This window comes from Mytilus galloprovincialis, chromosome 11, assembly GCF_965363235.1.
Source record: "Mytilus galloprovincialis chromosome 11, xbMytGall1.hap1.1, whole genome shotgun sequence".
NCBI classification, from domain to species: Eukaryota; Metazoa; Mollusca; class Bivalvia; order Mytilida; family Mytilidae; genus Mytilus; species Mytilus galloprovincialis.
The window spans coordinates 63686899-63707652 of record NC_134848.1 but is presented as its reverse complement, the minus strand read 5'-3'; positions in this window follow the sequence as shown (position 1 = coordinate 63707652).

Sequence of the window (20754 nt, the reverse complement as noted above, 5' to 3'; positions counted from 1 at the left end):
AAAAACTAAACACATATAAAGATAAAGTAGATGATATACATTTCACCGATAAACCTGTTTAAGTATTTAGCTTGTAAATCGGTATCAATAAAACAGAATGTGAAAAGTACAATAAAGTATTGGCAAAAAAAAAAATCAAATTAAAACATCAGTTAGAAAAGCACTTTAGATATAAAGCTAAATGCGCACAATTAAGATAAAACAAGATTAGGCTTAAAAAAAACCCGTCACACTCTTTAGTTTTGTGGAAAAATATAGACAAAATCAATATTATAACAATTATAACATTAAAAGATGACGAAGGAATCATTGTAACTAATCAAAGCGGAATACTTCAGATTGAAAAGAATTTTTTGAAAAATAGATATATTTATCTTTCAGAATCAACAGACATATAAGGATCGTAATGATACTATGTGGATACATTTGTCGGTTTTCAAGAGCTAAATGGACAGCGTGTCATCATTACAATGGCTTCTATTTTTGTCGAGCCTGCAACTTTTGTTGTAGAAAGCTCGACATAGGGATAGTGATCCGTCGGCGGCGGCGGCGGCGTTAGCTAACTTCTTAAAAGCTTTATATTTTAGAAGGTAGAAGACCTGGATGCTTCATACTTTGTATATAGATGCCTCATGTTACGAACTTTCTGTCAGTCACATGTCCAATGTCCTTGACCTCATTTTCATGGTTCAGTGACTACTTGAAAAAAAAGTTCAGATTTTTTGTAATGTTAAATTCTCTCTTATTATAAGTAATTGGATAACTATATTTGGTATGTGCGTACCTTGCAAGGTCCTCATGCCCGTCAGACAGTTTTCACTTGACCTCGACCTCATTTCATGGATCAGTGAACAAGGTTAAGTTTTGGTGGTCAAGTCCATATCTCAGATACTATAAGCTATAGGTTTAGTATATTGGGTGTATGGAAGGACTGTAAGGTGTACATGTCCAACTGGCAGGTGTCATCTGACCTTGACCTCATTTTCATGGTTCAGTGGTTATAGTTAAGTTTTTGTGTTTTGGTCTGTTTTTCTTATACTATATGCAATAGGTCTACTATATTTAGTGTATAGAATGATTGTAAGGTGTACATGTCTAGCTGACAGGTGTCATCTGACCTTGACCTTATTTTCATGGTTTAGTGGTCAAAGTTAAGTTTTTGAGTTTTGGTCTATTTTTCTAATACTTTATGCATTCGTCAACTATATTTAGTGTATGGTAATATTTTATGATTTATATGTCTGTTACGCAGGTTTTATTTGACCTTGACCTCATTTTCACGGTCCATTGCTAAGTGTTAAGTGTTTGTGTTTTGGTCTGTTTTTCTTAATTTATAAGCAATAAGTCAACTATATTTGTTGTATTGAAGAATTGTTAGCTGTACATGTCTGCCTGGCATGGTTCATCTGACCTTGACCTCATTTCATGGTTCATTGATCAATGTTTCGTTTTCTTTGGTTGATGTTGAGTTTATGTGACAGTTGTAATAAAGCTTTATATTTAGGTCTATCAACATATAAATATCAATGATTAGTAAAGAAGGCGAGATATTTCAGCGTGTGCACTCTTGTTACGATTCAAAACATTAGGTGGCATAATGGGGAAATAATTTTGACGAAGTAGAATCCTGACTGTCAAGAACTCGTTTCATGTGAATTAAATTTACAAATCATTTTAAAATCAGAACAAAGAACAAAATTTGTAAACATATAAAATATCTTTTTAAATGAATTTGAATTATACTTTGATGTAAACAGACACATTAAAGAAAGTAAAAGTAATCTTATTTGTGAATGACAAAGGTTTCTATAAAATGAAAATAAATATTACTAAATTTATTTAGGGGTATCACAGAACATAGTGTATACATAGTTCTGTTATAGAATGATACCTGGTGTGTCTATTAAAAGAAATACAACATATGAAATTTAAAATTAACTCCTCTCCATCCGTTAAAAACCCTTAAATTACATTTATTTTACAACTTTGAATCATAACACAAAATTTCGAAACATGATGAAAAAAAAGAAAATTATATTTCGATCGCAAATAACATAAAATACCTTACCTTTTGATTTTAATCCAACATCAACATTATATCCTTCACACATGCCAGGTAAGGATTATATGATCACAATAGACACACGCGCAATTTTTATAAACGAAATGAATAAGGTATGTACCAGGAAAACTGTATTAAACTGGAAAATTAAATTTCAAAACCGGATAAAAAAAACTAAATTGCCACTTTAGATGATTTGCATTTATATATGTATGTATTAAACATTAAAGTATGAAAATAATTTACAATCATAAAGTAAGTGGTACCTTTAAAACCTTCTGTTCTAAAATATATTTATATATCAGGGTACCGTGTTCGTAAAACAATTAGGTAACTGTAAATTTAGCCTAATAAATTATTCATAAAAAAAAAAAGAAAAAATAGAGAAACTTTCAATTTCAAAATCTACAAATTGTTACATTTGAAATAGTCGATGGATTTCATATAAGAGTAATTGCCCTTTAAGTTTTATGTATTTTGCATTTTTGGCCAAAACTCTATCAATCAACGGAACAATAATGAAAAACAACACTGAACACCTATACAAGATTAACAAAATGAGATCTTAGTCATGAAGTATATTCTAGTCTTCAAAATTTGAAATGTACACACTGGCTGTTTAGAGTCTCTAGTATCAATGCCCGAATCAATTAATTTGATATGAGGTATTTTTCCTATAATTAGAAATTGTATATTAATTTATGATAAACATCGAGTATTAGTTTCATCCAGATTGCATGATTTATTTATTAATGAAACCTTTTTGAATTATTTTATTTGGTATGTTCAGAAAGAAACTAAAAAATTAGGTAGCACCAATGAACAATCAAATGTCACCAGCAAAATAGAAGATGCATCTAGTCGAGAGGCAATTGACACAAATACGGAGCAGTCAGGGAAGACAAAAGGTAAGTTTTGTGAATTCAGAGTATCCAATGTTCTGGTATGATAACGAAAATAACAATATACAGCAAATTTAGAAGTTATTGCAATGTTTTTATTAATGCAAAATATGGACATTATCAGGTTCGCAGTAATAAAAACAAGCTTAAGTAATTTCAGTATTGAATTTCATTTACAAAACTGTTGTTATCACATTAATTCGATGCACGTATTAATTTCCGAATTTACACTACGGCTTTATTGGTATGTACTGAACAGGAATATAAACTTTGGTACATGTACAAAAACTAATATTCATTTTTATTAGGCTAAATATGAGCCAAGCATATTCGAGAAAATATATCAAGTGTAAATCAATCATCGTTTTTCTTTGTTCCTTATTTTCAAAAACTTAATTCCTTTAAGGATGTATTCTTCTGATTTTTCAGTCTCGTTCAGTCTCGTTGAAATCTCGTTCTTGAATTATTTCCAAAACATGTGATATAAGTGGAAAATATGAATGGATTTTAAAAATATTATAATCAAACATAACTCTGTGAAAAAATTGTGTATTTACAATGAATGGTTATTGAGTAATCCAGTTTTCAAATTTTACGACCAATCAAGTCAGTATTTTTAGCCAAAATTTTGAGTAAATGGGTGAGAGATACAAAAAATGATTTTACAAGAATCATGTACATCCCATATCATTTTGGTCTTTTCAAATTTCTTAGATATGTATTTTTTTCAATCATTTATAACAAAAAAGTTGAAATAATATGCATTTTGTTCTTAAAACTGAGAAAAATCACAAAAATACAAAATTGACAGCATGGTAAATTTTACACAAAAAAGCGTCAAAATATGATAAAACTTTCTTATATGTACACCTACATATAGTTTTTTTAAGTAAAATTTATTCAGATTGGTCCACCTCATCTTTATAGAAAGTATGAAAATAAGTTTAATTGTGGAACTGTGATTTTTTTCACGATAATAGCTCAAAAATAGGTAAAAATCGATGAAAAATGAGAAAATCATCAAAATTGGTCATTTTCAAAGGGCCATAGCAAAAAAAGAAGTGCACCACTATATGATTTTTTTCTTCACCAATTGTTTTGTTACAGTCTTATAAACCCAAAAATCAGGTTAAGAAAAAAGTTTAATTCTAGAAATTTTTGGCTCATCAGAGGTGTACATCCTTAAGTGTATACATTTTAGATTAACATTATAGACATGCTAAATATACAAATGAAATGAACAGCTTTGTCATTTCGGGGCCTTTTATAGCTGGCTATGCGGTATGAGCTGTGCTCATTGTTGAAGGCCGTACGGTGACAAATAGTTGTTAATTTCTGTGTCATTTGGTCTCTTGTGGTGGAGAGTTGTCTCTTTTGCCATCGTACCACATCTTCTTTTCTTTATAATAACAAATTATAATGATGAGTTCATTTCGTAACTACCTAGAGTGTTTTTGTTAATTCCCAAGGGCATGTTTTATTCAGATATAGCTTTTAAACACTCTTGTGATTTTTCGTCTCCATAATGGATTTGATTGTACAACTGTTTTGAAAATACACTAATAAACCAATTTTGATCTGCAACTGTTATTTTGATATTAACATCATCAGCTTGACCAATACATTTTACAGTCAATTTTTAGACTTATCCACTGCGGACAATTCAGTATTTTTCAGGCAATTCGCTTGCAGTCAATTAAGTACTGTTCATTAACTTTTAAGACAATTCAGTAAAATGTATATGTGTACAGGTAAATAAGAACTACTGAAAAAGATCTACTCATAAGCTGAACTAGATCTTAATTGACAGCAAGCGAATTGTCTGAACATTGCTGAATTTACCGCTGTGGATACATTGTCTTAATAATATAATTTTCAGTTTTTTAAGAACTGTCCGGATCAAAATGACCGTTACAGATCAAATTCGTTTACTAGTGATAGCGCCAATGATGAGTCACAATTAGAAGATACGCACGTCTAGCTTGCGTAATTCCACTGATGATTGGTGTCTCTTACACCCGCTTTACGCCATTCAAATCCAGGTTCCCTTATCCATGTGGAACTCTTCTGTTTACGTCTACACATAGGACACTGTACGACTTTTTAACAGGGCACATATTTGAGAACAGAAAACATAGATCTGTGATGTCTATGACGCAATTTATGATTGAACACAGATAAGGAAAACACACAGATTTGAGGATGGACATACATTAGAGGCTTACAAATATTAATGAGTTTGTAGTTAATTGCGTATTTTTGGTAGTTTGATTATTGTATTAAAAAGTTGAATAGACTTGTGATTCTTCAAAACTGATCATTTGCATCTTGTCATTTGGATATTTTTTAGAAAAAGAAATTCAACTCCCATGGTTGGTTGACGCTGATGACTTCCAACGTATGCTTTCACATGGAGAATATTTGTCGTACGACAACCGTCTGAGTTTAGGTAGGAAATCTATTAAAGACAAAAAAAATTGACAAATCATATGTATGTACATTATTCATGTACTTATTTAAAGGTAGATATCATTGCAATATATAATAATGATAAAATTAAAAACAAGATTACATTCTTGAATTCAAACTATAATAGAAGTGTTTTCCGCTTAAAGTTTACGATTATATTTTATCATCAATTTTCAACTTTGCAAGCTTTTTATTAAGCGCTAATGTTGCAATTTTATTAGGCCAATTTCACACTAAACAATACCAACAATAGTTACTTAACCCTAAATTCAATCAAACAAACAAGGAACCTGAAAATGATTTTAAAATAGTGTCAAAATTAATCAATAAAAGTCTTCTATATTTGGTTTTTGTTTATTGTTGAAGTATTAGTCAGTCAGTATATTTTCTATGTACATTTAATTCACATTGCGGCATATCGTGGCCTTGTATAGCTTACAAGCTGGTATGTTTTGCACACTGTTGAAGGTCGTATGATGACCTTTTCTAGTAATTGTTTATTTATTTGTCCTCTTGTCCAATTAAACTACATCTCCTCATGTATGTATGTATATATAACAAGTCTAAAAGGGTACAACTTCACCAAAAAATAACAATAACATGAACAAATGTTAAATATTGCGGATAACAGATATCCTTCATCAGTATGAATATGATGTAAAATGAATCTACTCTGACTATAAAACTATAACAATCTTGAAATTTATACAATATAACAGTTATACCCGAACATCATAGAGACGCTTGTACAATTCTATTTTTTTGTAAACATGGTTACATAGCTATTGACAGCAGAGTCTGCAAAGATATGCTTTAAATAAAAATAGCAATGTGCGATATGAACTGGTAAAATTCTCAAATTTAAAAGGTGACGACAGCTACGATGTTTCAACAACGATTGAGTGGAAATACATTCCCAATAAACAGCATGGACCGATCTAAGCTTGATTAATATTTCAAATTTGACAACGGTAGAGTATTTATAACTGGGGATGGGTATTTAAACATCCCAAATAAATAGCAGTTTGATAAAACATCTCTCAAGGTGAAATCGGATGCATGAAAAAAAAAAATTTTTAGCTTGAACTACACCAAAATTTGAGTAAAAGTTAAACATATTTATTGATGTTCGATAAATTGTATGAATTTCTATAAATTAATTTGTATGATTTCAAGATTACGGTTTTGATTTGTTTTAAAATCTTTTACCGTTTCTCTAATTGAGTCCATCGGATTCAAGAGTTCGTAACTGGTGCATCCAAAATCTCTCTCTCTTTTATTTTCCTTGTGTATCCCAATTTTGGTTTAAATATGTTTTTGTCATGCATCCGAATTCACCTTGAGAGATGCACACGCCTGATGAAGCTAATTTGTTTAGCGAAATATTGCTTTTTTCTATTTAAAATCTAATAGAACTTTTTAATGTATTAATTAGCGTGTTTAAGTTATATTCTCAGACATTTATATAGTTTTAATTCAGTACCTGTATCAGTTTATTTTCACAAACTGATCCACGCCTAAATAGATGGAATGTTGATTGTTGCTATTTTTAGACATTATATATTTATATATATATATATATACACAACTCGTCTAAACATCAACCCAACAATGTTAGATCTGTAAATTTGCTTTCTTCCCTCGTCGGGATTCGAACCCATGCTACTGAGATATCGTGACACCAAATCGCCTGCACTGTAACCGGCGCGCTAGACCACACGACCACCTGAGCTTCATAAAAAAGAAGCTTTCGGTGGCCAGTTGGTACCTTTCTACGTCAGTGATAATCTAGCGTCGTACTACAATACATGATATATAAGGCATGGATACATTTTTTAAGATCAGCTTAATTATCAATAGTGAAGGATCCTACAAATTAATATTAGATACAGTCACAGAAATAATTATATTTATAAGTTCGTCTGAACCAGTGACAACTCTACAACAGATTTACCCATCGGATCCCCAGCAGTGATGGTGATACATGGCTGTGTACATTCTGTATATACAAGTCGTCTACACATCAACCCAATAATGTTAGATCTGTCAATTTGCTTTCGCAAATTTTTTTTCTTCCCTCGCCGGGATTCGAACCCATGCTACTGAGATATCGTGACACCAAATCGCCTGCCCTGTAACCAGCGCGCTAGACCACACGACCACCTGGGCTTCATAAAAATGAAGCTTTCGGTGGCCGGGTGTTATATATATATATATATTAATATATAATTCGTCTCAAATATAGCCCAGCAATGTTGGATCTTCATTTTTTTTTGTTGGCTAATTTTTGTTCTTCCCTAAGCGGGATTCGAACCCTTGCTTTTATGACATCGAGGCAACACCGCTTGCAAAGTGTCCAGCGCCCTAGACCACTCTGGTCGATGCAATGCCTTTCCACGTCGGCTTTATCTAGGTTTGTAACATAGTTCATGATGTATAGTGGCAAGTAAATGGTGCACCTTTTATAGATCGGCTATTTTTTCTGACGTAAAGGATGATAATGTTTATTACAATGCCGCCACATCAAATTATATTACAAATATGTATATGTATATAAAAAATTATTGACACTGACGAAGGCTATTTGTTAAGCAGAAATATTTGTCAACACGATTTTATTACATCATCTTCGTATATTACCATCTTATATATTTCGGCTTAACGAATAGCCTTCGTCAGTGTCAATAAATTTAACAATACTAATTGTATGTTAAAAATAGCTAAATAATACAGGTAAGTTTGTGTCTATTGATTTACCCTAAATCTTGAACATCACTATATAAAACATAACTCGATCCTCAATAGACGTGATTGTGTATATATACATCCCAAAATGAGTTAAAATAAAACTGCTAGCATTTCTTATTGATGCCGTTTGGAAGATGTACATTTAGTTCCTTTATCAAAAAGCTTTCCCGAACCTGTCGTTGGGCATCAATCCATAGAATGCTCTGTTTAATCACTAGGATTTTCATGCGGTTAAAGTCATCAAGTTTATGACCCGACTGTCTTAAATGCTGACTAACTGGGAGAAGTGGCTTCTTTGAGATATCACTCATATGGCCATTGAGACGTTTGTGGAAAGGCTGCTTTGACTCACCAACATATTGGAGGCTACAAATCAAACATTCTAGAATGTAAATAACATTCATACTTTTGCAGTTCACATTGCAAAATATCCTATAGTTTATTTCCGGTTGCCTTACTGTGATTAGTTGTTGATGAGTGATGCATCCGTAGGAAGCATTTGCAGCGTTTGCATAACTACTCTAAATATCAGCATAACAATGTTAAATATGCAAAATTGCGGAAGCAAATTTTTTTTCTTCTCTCGCCGGGATTCGAATTCGTGCTATTGGGATATCGAGACAGCACCCCCTGCACTGTGTTCATCGCTCTAGACCACTCGACCACCTAGACTGAACTAATAATTCAGCTTTCGGTGGCCTAGTGTTACCTTTCCTTGTCATAAGAAGCTAGAGTTGTAACACAGTACATGATATATTAGGTATTAAGATGGAATTGATTGCAAATTAGATAAATATCTATCGTAAAGGATCGTATGATACAATCACAGAAATAATTATTTTGTACGTACGTCTAAACAAGTAACAACTCTACGACAGATCCATCCATTGGATCACCAGTTAAGGTGATTCACGGCTGAACACACATTTTATATTCATAACTACTCTAAATATCAGCACAACAATGTATATATATATTAACGCCTAAAAAGTGTACAAAACAACACCAATATTAAAAAAAGGAAACATTAAATGTAATAGTCTATAAATATTTCGGATAACAGATATCCTTCATCAGTATGATTATGATGTTAAACGAATCATATCAATCTATTCTGATTTAACTATAACAATCTTGAAATTTATTCAATTAAAACCGAACACAACTACGCTTGTACAATTTTTAAATTTAAAAAATGACATAGGTTAGGTATTTACAAAGACTTCATAGATATGTTACTAATAAAAATAGTAATGTGCGATATAAACTGGTACATTTCTAAAATTTCACAGATGAAGAAAGTAAAGGTATTAAAACAAAGACTGTGTAGAAATACATTCATAATGAACAGCACTGACCGATTTGAGCTGGTCTAATAGTCAAATTTCAAGTAATTGAACGTTGCTGCGTATTTATACATCTCAAATGAATAGCACCCTGCGATTTAAACTGGTATAGTTCTAGAATTTTAGAGTTGACAAAGGTAAAGGAATAGCAACAGAGACTGTGTAGTAATATGATGTATAACCCAAATGAAAAGCACTCCGAGAATAAGAAGTACACCTTTTCATTGATTCCATTTGGTGACAAAGTTATTGATTTTCTTATCCAAATTTTTTCCCGAGCGAGTCTATCCTCCCTAGATCAAGCAGTGTTGTGGTCTATGATTGAAATGATCAGTCGATTGAGATTTACCTTAGTGTGGCCAAGGGATCTCAAATGTCGACTGAGAGGAAGGTTTGGCTTGCACTCATAGTCGCTACGATGGCCGTTCATACGTTTATGAAATGGCTGTTCTGACTCGCCAACATACTGTTTACCACATTTACACTGTAGAAGATACACAACATTTGAAGAATTGTACAAGTGTTGTTGTGTTCGGTTTTAATTGTATAAATTTCAAGATTGATTAGTTAAATCAGAATAAATTGATATGATTCAGTTTACATCATAATCATTCTGATGAAGGATATCTGTTATCCGAAGTATTTATAGATAATTACATATAATGATTCCTTTTTTAATATTTGTGTTGTTTTGTGTACTTTGGTGCGGTTGTAAAACATGTTTGTATGCTTGTATTTCATATTTGCTATGTGCTTTGTCTATATGCCTTTTTATGTTTCATTGATACATATATGACGTGGCTCTGTACTTATACATCCCATCATTGTGTTATTGTACTATGTTAAATGTGTGTATTCTTATCTAAATTTTTGCTAATCTTCTTGGTTATATACCATTTTGTGCTTCTGCGTTACATATTTGTTTGTTTTTTAGTGATTGAGATTATAACACAATGTTGACTGCTGTACCCCTATTTTTTTTACCTTTTTACCTATTATGTCTGTTTGTTTTGGTCACGCATCGTTGTTAATATAATGGAATTAGATGCGACTGTCTTACAAGTGAGAGGTTTAGCTAGCTATAAAACCAGGTTCAATCCACCATTTTCTACATAGAAAATGACTGTACCAAGTCAGGAATATGACAGTTGTTATACATGCGTTTGATGTGTTTGAGCTTTTGATTTTGTCATTTGATTAAGGACTTTCCGATTTGAATTTTCCTCGGGGTTTAGTATTTTTGGGATTTTAACTTTTAGGCGTTTATATAATTTATTTATTGTTTACATGTATCGTTACTCGTAACGATCCAGCGCCCTCGTAAGAAAGATCGTTGAGTAATATCAAGACGTTTTATATATATATCGAGTACATTTTAAATTTTCATGGCTAGTCTTGTTTTTAGACTGTATATATAGTCTCAAATTTAACCGTGTTACATCTTCAAATTTGCCCTCGCAAATGTTTGTTCTTTACGCAGCGGTATTTGAACCCTTGCTTCTGTGACATCGTTGCAACAACACCTGCACTGTGTCAAGTGTGTCTAATAAAAAATCCAACATTATCGCTATTAGATGAAGATATTCACAAAATTAACGTCTTAAACAATGCAGCAGAAGTATTATATGGCAAAAATTGATAGTAACTATGTACAACAGATATATGTGGACACCATTTGACTATATATATATCATTTGTGCAGTCCTAGTTTGAGGGGAAAGGGCAATTTTGGATTTCTAGACTTTTTGATTCAAAAAGTAAGATTTTCTAAAATTCTGTCATATTTATCCTTTTTTAAATCAAAAGTAGTATGTTATATCCAATATTATTGCCTTCCCCAGATGTTCAAATGAAACAGATATTTTATGAACCCCAACGGTGTATGATGTGATTATATTAGATCTTATTTAAATGGAAAATATTCCCCCTACTCATGTAATATTTAAGCAAAAAAGAATAAAAGTTATAGAATTATGTTAAGGCTATATACACACCAGGAAACAATGCTTTGGTCTAAAATAATCATATGTTGATCCTCTTAAATTTTTAAGTCAGGGATTTCGTTACCACAAATACTTAAAACCTTTACTAAATACTTCCAAATATATAAAGATTTAGTTTATACATATATATGGAAGAATTTAGTAAAGGTTGTAAGTATTTCTGGTAACGAAATCCCTGACTTAAAAATTTACCAGTTATACAAAGATAACGTTCATTGAAATCCAAAACAACACAACAGACACGAACGAGTTGTCATAAATAAACACCGTAAAATGGTGGCAAAAGAACATCACCGTAAAAAAAAGAAAATTAACAATACAGAACGAAAAATTGTGTCTCTTTTGTCGTACATTTTTGTGTAGAGTTTCCCGTGAAAAACTGAAATATCTAAATCTAGGAAAGGACAATTATTACCGTTTAGATCTGATTTTTTCAAATAAGTTCCTTTGGGTAAATTTCGGCAGTATATTTAGAAGTTTCATGATTATTTAACGAAAAAATATCAACAAGATAACCGTAAGTGATGTTGAATTCATCAATTAAATGCAATTTAGTCGGGTCTTAACTGAGTTTGGTCATAAATCAGTGATTCATAAGAGTACAAGAACAAGTCTGCTATTAAAATGGCGAAATTGATACCCATGGGAATACCTACAACCTGTTGATAAACTTTATCGCCGAAACGTCCATAAATGTTATCAATGAGAACATTAACAGCTTTAATCATTGCATCAAATCTCCAGTAAGTATATCATGCATATTTACCTTTCTCATTAGAGAAGAAGGCTTCGAACGAGTTGCAGCAAATATATTTGCAATCAGATTGATCAAACGACCATTAAATAAATAGGAAAACGTTTGTTTGAAAAGATTGTGTGAAAGTGTAGAGTAAAGAGTTGATAGTCAAAACTGTCAACATAATCAATAGGACCATCAAATGCACGTCGTTTATCTAAAACATCAAACGATTTTTTACTCTCCTAAAATAGTTAATTCCACTAAGGTTCAAAATTGGAAAATCGGCTAATCTGAAAATTTCCTATCTTCTTCGTAGTCATTGATTACAAAAGTTGCATCTAAATACAAATGAGAACAAAACAGCTGAAAATCTGACAATATTTAGATAGCTTATACCCTGGACTTAGTGATATCATTAATTATTACATTGGTTGCAATAAATTACATTAATTTCCCAGTTAAATAAAAACCGATAATTTCACATGTGAAATAAACGTGGTTATTTCACTCTCTGACGTCATACAACAATAAGCGTTGTCAAGACGTCGATAACGTTGGATCAAAACAAATTGTAAATGCGTAGGAAAAACATATAGTCCATTACATTCTCTAAATTAATTTCATAAAAAAAAGCCATTTGAAAATGTAATAAAAAGTATAACTAATCGCCTTATTTGAATATAAAAAATAAGACAACTTGTGACCGAACGCCGCTATGGATTAAACTCGTGCTGCGCACTCGTTTAATCCATGCGTCGTTCGGTCACACGTTGTCTTATTTTTTGATATTCAAATACGGCGATTAGTTATACTATAACTAATGTTTTCTCTTTACTGAAGTGAAGAAAACAAACAGCCTTGGAGCATACATAAAATTTTTGATTTCAGAAGGGTAAAAATAAAAATAATGAAAAAAATAAAAAATCTGGAAAATCCAAATTATCTGATTTGTAAAATTTGTGCCTACCAAAATAGTTTTAAACAGTCTAAAGTAATAATGTGTTTGTTTAATGTAATTTGAAACCAAAACATTGACTAGAGTTGTCATTTTAACCGAAGCAAGACATCTCGGCACATTACAAACTCGGGACATGTCAACTCGGCATAGTGCAAACTCGGCACATTACAAACTCGACATATTACAAACTCGGTAAATTCATAATAAAAATGTATCAAATTTATTATTGTGCCAATAAAGACTTATTTTCATTTAATTTGTAATTAATACTTAGTAAGATATGAACAACTCATAAACTCACGCTCAAACGGTATATTTTATGGTTTTCTCATAATCATATAGAAAATATAGCCCATGCAGACAATTTATGAAATAGACAAAAACGTCTTTTAAAAATAATTTGAAAATTGAACATCATTATGTAAAATTGATCGAGCAAGTGACAATTTCTTGAAAAAAGAGAGATGTAGGTATAAAAGAGTTCAAAGAGAAAAAAGAAGATGTAAACAGTGTGATAAAAATGAGGTTGAAGATGAAACCCTCTTTTTCCTAAAATGTAAAACTAATAAATCTTTACGTAATCAATTTGAAAAAGATATAGATAATATATGTCCATAATACTTTAAATTGTCTGAAAAAAAAAATCGATTACAATCACTTCTCTCTTCATTTGATATTATGGAGCTTACTGTGCTGTTCATTAAAAACGTCACTTGCACTATTAAAACTGGAGAGGAGACATAAAACCTGCATGAATAATACTGTTACTGTGAAAATGGCAGGAATTTTAAATAGCTGAAAAATACTAAGAACATATGGATTATTGTTTCAATCATTGAAAAAAGGACTACAGAGAAATTTTACTCAATGTTACTCCAATTAAAATACACTGATGACACAATAAAAATAATTATAATAGAGATGCATGTAGTATACTACAAGTAAGGCAGCAAGTAACCTAACCAAAAAGAAAAACAAAGAAAAAGATTCTGATTAATAATTATTATATACCTATATGGAGTTATTTTCATTCAGAACCATAGGTTATTCTTTTTCAGAATCAACCCAGACGATACCATGTTTCAATGAAATATGCTCCAAGGCATAAAAAATGACCTGCTTGAGGTCTTTATTTTCCTTGATAAAAATGCAATCTATAATTTACTTCAAAATTATATTCGTTTGATCGTTTTTTGTTGCCGATTGGGGAATTTTTAAAGTTCAATCGATGACAGGTGTAACAGAAATCGTCTTTTCCCGCATTTTAATTTCGGAAACAAATAAAACGTGAAATTTTGTTAATTTATCGCTACATTACAGAAACATTATCATTTATGTTAGATACATTTTAATGTTAACTTTCATAAAATAAAGCCAGGTTTAACTTATTCGCGTGTAAGATTTTAAAAATCTTATTGAGTCACACTGAATATGTTGATTAATTGTTGGTTTCCTGTTTTACGTCCAGTGGCAAATATATCATGCATGATCAGGACGATACAGTTAAATAGGAAATCATACTGTGACCTACATGTATTTATATTCGTCTTCGTGTCAGTTTTAAACTTTTTTAAAATTCATGTATATGTTTTACTCTATCAAAAGATACTTTTATATTCAATGGAATAACATTCACGTAACGGTATCTCACAAAACTAAGTTGGTGCAATAAACTACTTACAATGTGTCTTGTATTTGTCATACACCGTTATCGGATGGTAACAATTAATTTGTTTCTTTCCTCATGCAGTTACAGTAGTATTTTTTATATCTAGACTAATTAGTGAGTTTTATTTCACATCTAAATGAGCCGTAGGGCGTATTGAAACCTAAACTCATTAGAAAAGAATATCCCACTTTTAGTGTGGTCGGTAAAATAAGATGCTAAATTTTGCAAATCTTTATAAAAAATAATATTTTTTTGACGGTATATAAGTCAGATAATGCATATTTTAAGGTTTTTCTTAGAACACACCTCGGGGTGTCAGGATTGCTCAAAGAAAAACCTCGCTACGGTCGGTCTTTCATTTGATCAATCCTGACACACCTCGGGGTGTTTTACGACAAGAAAAACTTTAAAATATGCATTATCTATAACAGAATTGAATGCTTCTTTTTGTAACTTTATTGGGGTGTAAAAGCGTTGATCAAAGAACATTTTGTATGAAGCGCGGAAGCGCTTCATTTTAAAAATGTGCGCACGGTCAACGCTTTTACAACCCGATGAAGTTACAAAAAGAAGCATTCAATACTTATAATTACATTCTTTAGCTATGATAATGAAAACACGAATATTATCATTTTTTTTATTGAATTCACCAGTGCACTTTATTGTCGGACCTCGTGTTATCATGAATGATAAGTTTTATTGTGTAATGCAATTGCTTAAGGAATAACACGTGATACGCAGTTAGCCAATCAGAATAACGTATTGTAATGAAAAATACATCTAATGTAATTATATATAATAAGATATGGTTTGATTGCCAATGAGACAACTCTCCATTGAAACGATAGGTTCTTATTGAAAACTATCATATTTGATGAAATTACTATTGCGATGGTGATAAAAAACTAAATCACTGAACATGATATATTTGAACGAAACCATTCGAATATGGATAACTCCTAAAATCTTGAACATTTAATCTTTCCATGTACACCCTAATTTCTTTATGTACAAGTTGTTAATCCTGTTGTTTCTTCTAGAAATGCTGCCGATTACATTTAAATTTTATCAGTCATTAGACTTATTTAAGTAAGAATTGTTTTTTCTGGTTATTTTTTTCTTGGTCACAAATATCACACTAACAACTATATCACCCGAGTGACCTGTAGAAACGGCCACCTTTTCCCAATCCTTTACACAATGATTTGTCGTCATTTTTTGGCTAGGACTGCATCACCTTATATACGCATAGCATATATCAATTACCAGAAAGAAAACAGATGTAGGACAGAAAGTCAAAGAACAAAAAAAACACCAACAGAACATAAAGTCACAAATAATTTTTTTACATTTGTTTGAATATATATAAGAGTGAGATCTTGTAATATTTTCTTTTTATTACATTTACTTTTACATTTACATGTATCTATATTAACAGTCTATGTTTATTAGCCTTGCTAAATGAACATTTATCAGATTTTAGGCATAAACAACTTTTTTTATCATTATTGATGTTTATCAAGTAAAGTTTAATTAAAAATTTGCTTTATTTATAAAAGTAAAACACATTTCTTTTTATATTAAGTGTTTTCTTGTTTATTTCAGAACTGACTTGTGACTTTTTGTCATATGAATTTCCATGTCTCACCTATGGTTAAAAAATTATTGTTATTTTTTCTCATCGTAATTATTATACAAAATAGCTTTTTATGAACCATTTCCATAAATATATTCATGAATGTGCAGAGTATGTATAGGTAGTGAGCCGAGTTTGTACTATGCAGAGTTTAACATGATACGAGTTTGAAGTGTGCCGAGATGTCCTGTATTCATTTTAACCCTTCATTTGTCAAATATGTTTGTTTAGGTAAATGTTGTAAGGGGAAGATATATTTTTAATTGCCATAATACTTTGTAAAGGAAAATGATAGATTTTTTTTTATTTCAAAAGGATAAAAATGACAAAACTTAAGAAGGTCTGTAAATTCTGTAAATCAGAAATTTTCCTCTTTTATTTTCAAAACCAAAACCACAGAAATGGCGTCATGCAAGCCACATAGTTGCATATTGATCTGGTGTGTGTGAATACTACTGATTTATACAAGATAATTGTTTAGATGAATGATTAAAGGGGGTTCAGTGTTGGAAAGTCATACTTTTCAGTGGAAATATGTTGTAGTAGGGGTCATTATTTCAAATTTCTATATTTCAAGGTTTTATCCTATTAAAATTACCCAATTCTATTGTTCATCAGAAAACATTAAATAGTGTTCTTCATTGATGAACAACATATTCGGGTTAAAAAAAAATGCTAAATAAGGTTAAAAGTTGGAAAAATCGGTAAATTTCAAAAAATTCCCATCTTCTGCGTATTCTTCGACTATTAAAGTTGCTTCAAACGGGTCAAGTGCATCACACTATAGTAAATAACCTATTCAGTATAACACTTACTATTAGAAGACATCAAATTTAATAGGTGTTTATATTTATTATAGAACATGGAATACATGTTTTTATGGTGACGTTCCCTTGTCACCATCTTTCGGTGTTTATATATCTCAACTTGTACGATTCGCTCGTGTATGTAACAATGTTTTAGATTTTAACGAGAGAAATTTATGTATTACTGAAAAATTATTACACCAGGGTTTTCGATATCACAAACTAGTCAAAACATTTACTAAATTTTATCATCGGTATAAGGACATCATTCGTAAATATAGCTCAACATGCAGACTTCTTATACGTTCAGGTATTTCACATCCAATTTTTATGGAAATATTCTTTATAAAGCACAAAGGTGTCAGTATTCACCTCAAAAACTATCAAAACCTTTGAATAGACTTATTAAGAAGGGATATAGTTACGATACTGTTGTCAGGTCATTAAAGATTGCATATTTTGGCGTTAATATTGATTCACTGATAAGGTCTTTGCATCGGAACTAAACACATTTATTCAAAAACCAGTTGTTGGCATGACACGGGTTATGTTCTTCTCATATATGTAATGATAGTATGATACTAAACCCCTAACGGGAAGGATTGTGCCTGATGTTCATATGATGAAATCATAGTCTTTCAGTCAGTTTAATTGAAGTCTGGAGCTGGCATGTCAGTTAACTGCTAGTAGTCTGTTGTTATTTATGTATTATTGTCATTTTGTTTATTTTCTTTGGTTATATCTTCTGACATCAAACTCGGATTTCTCTTGAACTGAATTTTAATGTGCGTATTGTTATGCGTTTACTTTTCTACATTGGCTAGAGGTATAGGGGGAGGGTTGAGATCTCACAAACATGTTTAACCCCGCCGCATTTTTGCGCCTGTCCCAAGTCAGGAGCATCTGGCAATTGTAAGTCTTGTATTATTTTAATTTTAGTTTCTTGTGTACAATTTGGAAATTAGTATGGCGTTCATTATCACTGAACTAGTATATATTTGTTTAGGGGCCAGTTGAAGGACGCCTCCGGGTGCGGGAATTTCTCGCTACATTGAAGACCTGTTGGTGACCTTCTGCTGTTGTTTTTTTCTATGGTCGGGTTGTTGTCTCTTTGGCACATTCCCCATTTCCATGCTCAATTTTATTATATTGCATTTTTAAATTGGTTAGGTGTGTGTTTATTTCAACTGTGAGAACAAATGAGAAGAAACAAAGGTGAAAACCTGATAATATTAAGATAGCTTATACCCTGGACTTAGTGATACCTTTACTGAATATTGACAGAACTTTTGAATATTCGTACACATCATCAAGTGTATGGTGTTGTATTTGATGTACCTTACGTCAGCCATATTTAATTCGGCGGCCATATTAGATTTTTTTCATTGCTCCGTATCCAAAAAGTTCATTAGTATATGAACTAGCATTGTGCAAAATTTCAAGCTTTTACCATCAATTATGACAAAATATTGGACTTAGCTGCTGGACTATAAAACATATCGCAATTATCAAATGATCGTTTAAGTATAGGTTGTACTTTGTAAATACAGCTGTTTCACAAGTCATGCCTCTTTTGGGGAGAAATATAATATTCAAAGATATTTTGTTTTGATTACGTTCTGGTTCCGAACATGATCTCTATGTTTCATCTCATAGAGACATAACTTGGGAATGTTACCAGTATAAATAAACATGAATAGCGGCCTAATTGAATTCTGAGGAAGACCCAAAGGGAGAGGTAGTACTGAATTTTAGTATAAGTTTAAACTCTTAGAAGTTGGGGGCATATACATGTTAAAAAAATATGCCGCACAGCCCTATATTTTGACCTTTGAAACAAATAGTAGTGCATATGAGCTTTCAATTCTAGGATATAATTTTTTTACGAAACTTGATAGTAAAAAAGGTACAGTTTTATCCGGAAAAGGAGTTTCTATGGGAAATTGCATTGTATATATTTACAGAAGTGCAACCTATATGAATAACATGACAAAAAATGTATGACCTTTTGTCCATTCCATACGCATTTCTAGAATATTTGTTTCCCAGATATGCCAAAATGTGAAGAAAGCCTTTCCATCAACGCTTTTAGATTGCATATTTTAATAAATACTAATTGCTTGATACTATTGTTTATTATCGCGATGGTGAAACGATAAGCTGTAGTGTCCTTTGCTTTCATCACGCGTATTTATTTTAGCAAAGCTTTGATATTCAGGAAAAACGATGACGATTTAAGATTTTTTCCTGCAATCATGCAATGATTACTTTTAACACAAACTTTCTTCAAGAATACTATGTTAAATTTGTTAAACAAAAAATACTAACTGGTACTATTTCGAATAAGATATAAAAAAGAAATAAAGAAATAACTGATCCAACAGAGTTGTGAGGAGGAAAGATTAAAATGAAACTCCTTAAATTTAATGGACACCATCACGAATTGGTTGAATTATACGATGTGTCTGTGTCTTAACTAACTAACGACATTTTTACCACGTCTCAGTTTGTGGTTAACCATCTACGTCGTCTGGTGTTTGGTCTGCTAAGTACCGAACCTGACCTATTCCCGAATATGACTGTTTTGCCGTGTGTGAATTCGCGTTGCTATACGACGTGTCTCGGTATATATACATCCAACATTCATGTATTTAGTTAAGATGTTTCTTTTGTTAGTTGTTTTGGATATTGTGTTATGTCTTATCGTTTGTGGTTTGAATTCTATTTTTATTTTCTATAGGTATGTAAAAGTTAAGATAATTAATCAGCTATTTCATTTATATGATGTTTTGTTTAAAGCAACTATATACACAGGATTTTTTTTTGTTTAAACATAGTTTTGATAAAGAAGAAACACCTTCATGGTTAGAAAATACAAATAATTATACCTTTACAAACACAATTCCATTTTAATATTCTTGCCATTGTTGAAAATATATAAAATAACACCATGTCAAACTCAATCCCAATTTTGTATTCTATTTTTAGAAATTTACTTGTAATAGAATAAACGTTACAAAAATACGTCACTTTTTTTTGGCGTTGATACTTTCGTGTGACACAGTTTATAATTCTATTGTGGTGTCCTGGTGTACTGTCGTAAATTCATAGGAGGTATCTGTTGTTATTCTGTGGTTTACATGTTGTAATGTACTATTTTATTGTTTATTTATGTATTTCTCTGTCCTGAGTGTTGTTGCGTTTATATGTACTGTATTTTTGTCACGTCATTTGAGCCTTATTTTTAACATTGCCATATAAGCGGGAGGTTTTGCTAGCCATAAAACCAGGTTCAACCCACCATTTTTTCTTGAAATGTCCTGTACCAAGTCAGAAATATGGCAATTAGTATCAAATAGTTCGTTTCTATGTATGTTGAGGGATTGCAATGTGCTGTTTGAATTACTGTCAATATG